We start from the raw sequence: 10,625 nt of genomic DNA on the forward strand, positions 1-10,625 counted from the left end.
GGATTAAGAAATAACTGAAAAATCTTCGTATTTTAAAGATGATCTTTATGTGTCTACATAACATTTTGTTAATGCATTCTGTCGTATCTTAAAAATATGGAGGGATAGCCATCTTCTTGTCTAAAGTGATTAATTGACAAATTTGTCTGGTATGGAACTTTATGATTGCTCTATCAATTTCTTCATCAGATAACAATCGTTTCTCACAATGGTCACAGTTCTATAAGAACTGACAAATTTAGGGTATACTTTAAGATCGAGACTAAATTTTTTTGTATAGCTACAACGTACCCAACTTGAATTTTCTGGCTGATTTCCGCTTCCAATTATAACTCCTTTGGTTCACTATTTAAACTTTAAGAATTTTAATTTAGTTTTATTTTGTAACACAGGATTTTCCCGAAACTATTTTTTTTTAACTATGGTACATTTTCTTTCTAAATGACATTGCACAGCTCAAAATTCTTAAGACTCATCCAATAAGAAACTTGAATAATGTTGCTTTTATGCTCCTTTCAAAGGTCGTGTTCATACATTGCTAAACTTTGTTTATAAGCTTGTATCACTTCGTTGATTTGGTTAAAGATAACTTCGTAAGTAAAGAGATAATAGTAATGAGCAGGGCTGGGTAACATTTAAAATGATTCCATTTTAAATATGTATTTAAAATGGAAATGGCATTTTGCATTTTTTATTTTAAATGCTTTTTTGGAAAACCATTTCCATTTACATTTATAATGGAAATATCCATACATTTAAGTATTTAACTATTTGTAAAATGGTTTTTCTAAGCGCGTACAAATTTTCTCTAGTGTCATTCCATGCATTAGCATGCGCCCATGACACGACACGCCTATGCGTGTGCGCACGAGGTCCTCGCGCCAATTGCGTCTTTGCGTCTTGAGAGCAGTGATGGGAACTCGCAAGATATTTCTCGCGCACGTGCATCTGAGCAACAGCGGCGCAGCGCATCAACGTATATATTTAGTGGTACTGTAAAGGTCCTAATATTCAATTAAAAAATGTGAAGAAAATTGTAAAGTTTTTATTAATATTGTAAGAAATGAGTTTCATTTCAAACTTCGCGCTGCGACACGATGGAAGATGGCGCATTCCGTCGGCCATTACTGACTCTCGTCACTGCGCTGGTATCGAGATGAGGTCGTGCGATCTATCGATAGAGAGAAGACGATCGACAGAGGACGTGCGAACGAGGCAGTCTATCTGTAAGGGTTGAGAGCGAAGGATCTTGAGACCATTCTCTGGGCGCACCGCCAAGAGATTTGAATGTGCCTAATTGTTCGGGATTCAGCATGTATTGAGTTCGCGCCGTCATGTCAGATGGCAGCAGCTATCGATCATCGTTCGCGTAGATCGCGGGGCACTAGCATGCGCGCCAGCATGCGCATAGCACTAGAATCTCTCTCTTCGGTACGTATTCTCTATGGCGGCGGTTCCCTCTCGTTCATCGTGCTAGTGCTTCGATATAGTTTGGTGTTCGAATCTATTCGTGAGATCGTAGACGTTTCATCCGACAAGTGCTCTGTGCCACAATTCTCTGGTACATCACCATCGAGAGACTCACGCTCATTACGCTACGCGCACGCCGGCGCCGCGTGACACCGGCTCACGGGCATCATCGTCTTTACCGGTAACAATTAATATAATTTCTGCCGAGTGAGTGGACATTATCTCTCAACTATAGACAATCTCATCAGTGCTCTCAAAACTCAGAAAACGCGTGTAATGTATATAAGTTAAGATATGTAAAGTATACGATACGACTCGGACATCTCGGAGTCCACGTGACACGTAATTGTTGTGCAATTAATTAAACACCCCTTCCACGAACGTCCTCTCACCCTGCATAACATCCTCAGGGGCATCCAGCGATCTCTTCGCCGAGTCGCGAACACTAATAAAAAAGTCTGTGAACACTACAAATCTCAGATAGTTAATTGGGAGATCTCCATAACCTTATCAACGTGTACCCTCCTAAATAAGTAGTGATATAGTTCCAACTTTACGATATTTTATATTAAAACAAAATCCCACTTATGAACAATATTAAATTTTATTTATTAATAATGTTTTTTTGTAATAATTACAGCCGATTTATTACATAAATATCAACATTTATTATACGAAACCTGTAAAAATCTTATTAGCATTTTTGCACTAAAATTGAACATAATAAATATGGCACATTAAAACAACATATAATAAAATTAAAATATAGTCACTTAAATGCATGTTTGGACCTTTGTAGGTACCCGAAATAGTACCTACAACTACTTTCACTGGAAAAGTACTGATACGTCATGAACGCGCCTGCCACGCGGAATATCTCGCGAGTTCCCATCACTGCTTGAGAGCCTCTAGGAGAGAGAGGCTCCAGGCCGCAGACGATAATAGGTCACGTGACGTTTACCCCAGCAACAAAAGATTCGCTTGTAACTTATAACCTGACCTGGCCTGGCGCCTGACGCGTCGTTCTCAAAGGCTTTTTTTCTGAAAAGTGACGACGTGTTGGAAATTTTCGTGAACATAATCTCTTCGTATCGGGTATCAGTATCGGCATTATAGTCGGCTGTATAATCAAGGTAGTGTGTAGTGTGGTATGTCCGCAGTTTTGCAATTGAAAATGACAAGCAATCAAGAGGATAATGACATCGGAGATGAAAATACGAATGACATTAACGTTAATTTAAATAATAAAACAATATCCCTGATATTAAATGGAACATTTTTTAAGCTAATTCAGATCGATTCCGAAAAGGTACAAGGAGAATGTATAACATGTAAGCATAGAATAAAAGGTCGAATCAGTTCAACCACGAATTTTTTTAATCATTTGAAGGTAAGCATTTTTGCATTATTCAGCATTATTTTCATTAATATAATATTATTAATAATATTTATATTATATGTATTGTGACGTGACAGCCACAGGCTGCTGTCCATCACAAGGCCCTGAGGGCCGTTACGCGTTAACATCACGCGGGTCCTGCGTCCTCCCGCTCGGGAGCGGACGCAAAAGCGTGTTATCTCGTGTTTTTGTGTGTGTGATGTCTCACGTGCTGTCCATTCGAATAATTATCAAGATTTTTGCGAGCGCTGCATCGCGAGTGCGGCGGAAATCGGTGGCCACAGCGATCGTTCTTGTAATTTTTTGGCGTTTCGTCTCGATGGAGAACATTCCCGGAGGTCACCAGGTGAGCGGACACCGAGGGAATAACGAAGACCCTTTTCGAGCGGGGGTCTGCAGGTAATACCGCCCTTATCTTGCCTACAATTCGTGTCGTTCGAGAATTCCGATACTGCCGCCAAATCACGCTTTTAGGATCCAGCGAAGGCACGCGAGGCCGATGTTCCGACGGGGACCTACGAATCCGATCCCGCGCTAGTCCCGGCGGAGATCATGACAATTGGACATCAACGAACGTCCTTGTCGAGGAGGAAATAACGTCCTGGTAGCGGAAAAGGCGCCCGGCCAAGAGAAAGGAACCTGCCAGAGGAAAGCGCCAGAAATTCCCGCGCACGGGACCCAACAGTATCGACCACCGCGCCTGGATCGATCAGCCGGCGACGGTGTGCACGCCGCGCGCTGCGCGAAAATCGATTTTTGGAAAATCGACCAATAAGGACCCGGAGTATCGGAGGCAAGGTGGGGCGCGTCGCCGAGCGGCCCCCGCAGGATCTAGGATCCCGCACTCGAGCTGTAGACGTTGTATTGTCTTGTGCGTGCGATCCCGATCCCGAGCTGAGACACCATGTAAGAGGATGCAGGTGCCGGAGACCTCCCGATCCGGACGAGGCCGAGACGAAGGAGCCGGCTTGGTGAGACGAGCGTCGTAAATTGTAAAGCCACCGATTTCGCGATTGGGCGACTCACGAAAGAGTTACGGATTTATTACGATCTTGTGGTCCTTAGATTAGAGTCGTGAATTTATTAGTGTATCGCTGCTTCGCCCGATCGCGTCCGCCCGCGTGAGTTCGTTCCGTGCTGTTCGTTTCGTATTCTGATTACATTGCGTGTGCGTCCCGCAGCCGAGTCAACTGTGATTTTGTCTTATAATTGTGTCGCGAGCTATTAATCGCGCTGTGAATTGTCGCGCATTTATGATTTATTGTTCAAAGAATTTGATTTAATCTATCGCATCGATATCGCGAATCGTTGTTAATTGCGCTTTCGTCCGATTTCATATTCTTGTCTTGTACTACTTCGTTGTCGAGCTCAGAATAATTATCGCGCATATTACTTGTGGGATCTTGTAACGTGCGGAGGAGCACGAGCCCGCCGCGTGTCGCGTGAACTCGGAGCTACTGTCGTCCCGATCGCCCTTGGCGACACTGTTATTCCATCGGGAGTTTGGCGTCCACCAACAGCGCCGGATAAAAAGCGTAGACCCGTCGGAGAATTCCCGCGTACGTCAAGTCATCCGTTCATTGATTATCCCGTATTCGCGACAGGTAATGTCAAGCGATCGTCAGCTTGTAACGCGCGCAGGTCATCATTGCCGCCACATAGAGCCGTCTAATCCTGTACTACTTACTATTAAATATATTTGTTAATTTTATTGTTAAATTTATGTCGCTTCAATAATTCTCTCGCCTTCCCGATTCTATCCGCCCGCGCCGAACCTCCCCTTCTGCCATTTTAGGGCTGAGCAGCTGGATATCGGAGCCGCTAACGCCCCGGTCGCCTAGCGTGCGCCCGTCTTTCCTGCGATTCTGTTACCGTAACGTTCATTAGCGATTTTGTGCACACAGAGTGGTACGCTTAACGTACCTGGCGCCCAACTAAGCATTGCAATGGAAAATTTCGCGGAGGCAGTCGCCCCGACACCCAGGCGGCTCAGGACCGCGACCAGGGACGGAGGCGAAGTTGGCCGTCGCTCGTGAGCACGGTTACAGTATATATAATAATATAATTTTATGTTATGAATCTAATACAAAGTATATTTATTAATTATTAATTATTAATCTGTGGATCTATTAAGTAAAACTATAGAACAGTAAAAGTATAATTTTTCTTGTATATGCAGACGAAAGGCCATTCCATACAGGAATATAAGGAATATAAAAATAAGCAGTCCAAGAATTCACGAAAAAGGCCTTATAACATCGATAATAATGTACAGCTTGAAGAACCTGACACTAGTGGTATTACTACAACGCAGATGCAGCGGCAGGTTTTGAGCGTGAGCAGTGCATTTTCTCGCAATAGTCAAAAAGTTGCAGATGACCTCATCACTTCTTTCGTTGTGGAGATAATGTCTCCAATGGATATCGTAGAACATCAGGCGTTTAAAAACCTTACATGTGGTAATATAGCGCTTAACCCGATTATTTATAATTATTTATTAATGCATTCTGCATTTATTAATTAATTTCCCTTACGAAAAAAACATTCAAATTTTGAGAGTTTACACTTAAAATTGAATATTAATACTCGATTTTGGGAGTTTACTCCCAAATTTAGATGTATAATTTAGGTGTATAATATTAGGTGTATACGCTCAAATCTTAAGTATTTACACTAAAGATTGAGTGTTTATACTCGAACATTGAGTGTATACACCCAATGATTGAGTGTTCATATCAAAGTTTGGATTTAAATATTGAATATTTGAAAGTATACTCTCAACATTTGGATATGACACTCAATAAATGAGTGTATACTTCCAACATAAAGTGTGAACACTGAAACGTTGGGGATGTACACTCAACATTTATCGGTGGAAGGTATACATTTAATATTGAGTGTGCATTCTCAAACATTGAATTAGAAAATGTTAAATAAAAACAAAAGCAAGAAAAACAAGTTTAACCGAAACATTCAACTATAGAGTGTTCAGTTGACTTTGAGTATTAATTTGAGTATTACTTTCAACTTGGATGTTTGCCATCTAATTGAGTGTTAATTTCAGTGTTATTCTTAAATTTAGGATTAACATTGAAATTAACACTCAATTAGATGGCAAACATTCAAGTTGAGAGTAATAACACTTTAATTAAAAGTAAATTAAAGAGCGAACACTCAAGTTGAGTGTTTACACTGAATTGAGTGTTTACCCCTTGTTCCAAATTATACTCAACTTGAGTATTTTTTTAAGTGTTATTTTTAGTGTTTTTTCCGTAAAGGTTACTTGTTTACTTTTTAGTAATAAATTTATCTAATTTATGATTTATATTGTTGGGTTATATATTGCTCATATAGTTATATTTTTATTAATATTGTTGATAAATTAATTTCTCAGGTGTCAATAAAGCTGACAAATTCTATCATCATAATGACAAGAAAAACGTTACGGTCAAGAGTGGATACCAAGTACACAGCCATGCTACAACACCTGACAGATACTTTGAGACAAACTAAGTACATATGTACTGCATATTTGGTCGTCATCAAAAAGAAGTTTCCTTGGGATAACTGCTCACTGGGTAAGGTGACCCATTATCTTTACCTATAATAATGTATAATGCAAATTGAAAGCTACGTTTGATTTGTTATGTTAGGAGTAATGGTTCTTTCATGGAGTTTTATGAAATTTGTTGTATCGGCAGTTATTTGTCAATACGTAATATCAGTCTTATTCAAATTTTAATTAAAGATAAAGTGTTATTAGAAATTATATTTATTATTTTGTAAGATTATATATGATTTAGTGGATTAAATTCAAAGAAAAACGAGTAAAAATTTTTTCGTGTAACGAGTTCTTATTAATTTGTTAATATCTTTGTATTTAAATGTTTGTTTTTTCACGGATAAACGCAAGTTTTCAGAGAGAAAGTGCGGCTTTGGCTTGTCGCAGGTTTAAGGGTAAGCACTCTTACGACAGGATTGCTGAAATGATTCACGATATACATTGTGAATTTAAACTTGACGCGAACAAAATTGTAAAAGTAACAACAGACAATGCGTCAAACATGGTGAAAGCCTTTTCGACGTTTAGCTAGAACAATCAAACAATCGATTTGAATAAAAACGACAATAATGATTCGGACGATGATTTCGTTATACAAGGCATAACTGAAGGAATTGCGGGTGAATCCGGTTCCGTATCTGAGATATTTCTACCTAAACATCAGCGCTGTGCGAGTCATACACTAAGTCTAATAGTCACAGTGGATATCAAAGCCGCATTAACAAAATCTGGAAACGGTGGAGGAAGCTATGCTCGTTCCCATAATTCTACTTTTGAAAAATGCTCTGCCATATGGAATTTAATATCTCGGTCTCTTAAAGCTGCTGAGACATATTTTGCTATTACAGGAAAGGCCTCATCATTACCCTGTGTCACTCGTTGGAACTCAATCTTTGATTGCTTAAATGACCTTATTGCAGTCAAACAATTTCTTGGTAGTGTTTGCGATGCATTTGACCTGCCAAAATTCAAGGACACTGACTTGGAATTCTTAGCAGAATACATTGAATGTGTCAAACCAATTGCGGATGCTTTAGATAGGCCACAAAGCGAAAAAAATTATTTTTATGGCAAACTTTTACCAGTTCTGTTGGAAACGCAAAAGAAATTACAAAAGCTACAACTTAGGCATTTAAAATATTGTGCAAAATTAGTAGTCGTGCTGTTAGAGGGGTTAAACAAAAGATTCATTAATTACTTTGACATTTCTTATCAAATAAACGATGATACTTTAGCAGCAGTTAGCCATCCGTTCTTTAAGTTACGTTGGGTACCAAAAGAAAAAAAAATTATGTTAAAAAATCGCTTGTTAATGAAGCTGAATCTTTACTAATCCGTATGTTAAAAATTCGAAATGATTTGACGAATGTATCCGAAGTCACACGCAGTGAAAGCTTTTTTGCTTTTGAAGAGGGATCATCTTCGGATGAAAGTGTTGCAAACACTTCCATTAAAAATACAATTAAACTGCAATGTTTGCAGTATTTGCAAAGTGAAGATACTTGTTTAGACTCTCTTAATGGATTTCCTATAATTAAAGAAGTTTTTATAAAATATAATACTGCGCTCCCGTCGTCTGCGCCAGTAAAACACTTATCTTCTTATGGAGATATGACTATGCGTCCTAATCATCGAAGAATGCATGATACCTTTGAAAAACAATTGCTGTTAAAATCAAACAGTAGGCTTAATAAATAAATTTATTAAACGTATGAATATATTGCATATATTAAGGAAATAAAGCGCATATATTAGGAAAAACCATTTAAAATATCTATTTATCCATTTACATTTAAAATGGATTCGAAAAACCCATTTTACATTTGGTATTTTAAATACATTTTTGAAAGTATTTTACATTTAACATTTTAAATATAATTTAAAAAGCATTTTACCCAGCCCTGGTAATGAGGATAACTTTCTTTTAGCTTCCTAAGATTCACAAACTTGGTTATTCTTTTAAATTAGAATTATTATTTTATCGATGTTTTTATTCGATTTATTTATTTTATTAATAGCCCAATGTGACTTTCAAGTTTTTCTATATGAGATTATTTCCAAAATATTCCCAAACCTGTTAGTAACATTAATAACAATTTCATGTTTAAAAAATTAAAAGGGATAAACTTGAATCAAATTTTATTTTAATATAATTAGATGCAATTTCTCTTTTATTAATATTACCATTAACTTAATTTTAGGTAGTATTTACAATAAATGGCCACATATTAGTAAAGCTTGTAACATTCTAAAAAAAAGAATTTTTAAAAACAATACTTGCCTATAAAACCGATTTATTTTAAGTTTGAGAAATGTATATATACACAAAAATTTAAAACTTTAATGGATTCAATATTAATTATGTTAGACGACTTGACTGGCCACTTTATTAAATAAAACCGTTAACACAACGTTTCGACTCGTATTTTAGGTCCTTCTCAAGTACGATCTGTAAATATAAGTATGTAATACATAAGCTCAAATCTAAAGAATTCACAATAAATGTATGTAAAAAGTAAAGCAGCAAATCAATTATAAATTGATTTTACATTTGAGCTTATGTATTATGTACTTATATTTATAGATCGCACTTGAGAAAGACCCAAAATACGGATCGAAACGTCGTATTAACGGTTTTTAATAAAGTCAGGTCGTTCAAAATAATTAATATTAAACCCATTAAAGTTTTAATTTTTGTGTATATATACATTTCTCAAACTTAAAATAGATCGATTTTATAGATAAATATTGTTTTTAGAAATTATTTTTTTAGAATGTTACAAACTTTACTTATATGTGGTCATTTATTGTAAATTTAGTAAAAGAGAAATTGCATCTAATTATATTAAAATAAAATTTAATTCAAGTTTATGCGTTTTAATTTTTTAAACATGAAATTGTTATTAATGTTACTAAAAGGTTCGGGAACATTTCTTTGTATATAAAATAAATAACGAAGACAAAATTTTTTTAACTACCTTTAATGTAATATGCAAAATTTACTTAAAAGAAGGTTATGAATTAAAATTCATGCAACCATCCTATTTGTCATGATTTATGCCGATAAATCCTAAAACTGAAGCTAAAATACCATTTTTTTAAATAATGTTAATAAGAACAATTAATGTAAAAGTCGACAACTTACATGATTGTGTGCCATTCAAATCGATGAGTTCTGTATGGATGTAGTTAAACCTTGCTATAAGGTTGCAATTATCAAAATTGAAATATGTGTACATTAGTCATTAAAGAAGAAGAAACAATGTAAAAAATATAAAAAACTTTTTGAAGAAGTAGTCACAGTAATTGAAATCACGACCAGTACAACACACAACCAACAAGAGACTTATTCAAATGACAAACATGATGGTTCAAAGCACAATGTCAGAATGTTAAATAAATAAATACTGTGACGTGGCGCATCCGGCGCGCACGTCACAAGGGCATAAGACCGACCGAGGGGGTCGGTCGGGGGCGACTCCTCGCCGAGCCGAGGGGGATGCGGCTGTTATTCTATTTTATTTTAATTTTTAGCTTCCGCGATACCGTTTTGAGATTGTTATTGACAATCATTAAAGTAGAGGCGCCGAGTGTGGGCTAATCGGAAGAATGTACCAAGAGCGACGGAGGAGCAGCCGTCGTGGGGACTTTGCTGGGGACACTCGACAGTGGAAGGAGCACCCCTCAAGGAGTTTCCCCGCCGAGCCGTGCATCGAGCCCCGCAGAGGGACGTCGCCGTCTCTGACTTAAGGATACCGACCGCGCCGAATGACAGCGCGGAGACACGACGGCTCCCAGTGAGGATCACGCCGTGGGCACGCGTCACCGGGTTGCGGACCGGAAGAGCGGCCACAGCCATGTAAACCGCCAGCCACCTTGATCGGATTGGTCGCGGCCTGGCCAGCCGGACCTACCGAAACGGCTGAAAAATGGATCGCACTGTTAGAGCACGTGGTCATCACGGACGTTTCGAGCGATGAAGCAGCGCGGCGCTGGATCGAGGATCACGCGGAGTCACGTGGATCCATCTATTGGAAATCGAAGAGCGTCCGTGCCTGCGCGACGGCTCGAGCCGGCCGGCGCGGGACAGGGGCTCCTCACTGTTCGGTTGACGGTGCGATAAGGCGTATCGAAGGACGAGCCCCTACGAACGACTTCGACGGACAAGGATCCGGAGACTGTTGTAAGGCCATC

The 10,625-nt window shown here is 38.3% G+C and overlaps 1 protein-coding gene across 8 annotated transcripts in view; it reads right to left on the reverse strand.

The window, feature by feature from the left end:
• Positions 1 to 10,625, reverse strand: part of LOC105831246 (protein phosphatase 1L) — a 264,636-nt gene that overhangs the window by 53,946 nt on the left and 200,065 nt on the right. The gene's annotated exons all lie outside the window — the stretch shown is intronic.

Source organism: Monomorium pharaonis, chromosome 1 (assembly GCF_013373865.1).
Source record: "Monomorium pharaonis isolate MP-MQ-018 chromosome 1, ASM1337386v2, whole genome shotgun sequence".
Taxonomy (NCBI): Eukaryota; Metazoa; Arthropoda; class Insecta; order Hymenoptera; family Formicidae; genus Monomorium; species Monomorium pharaonis.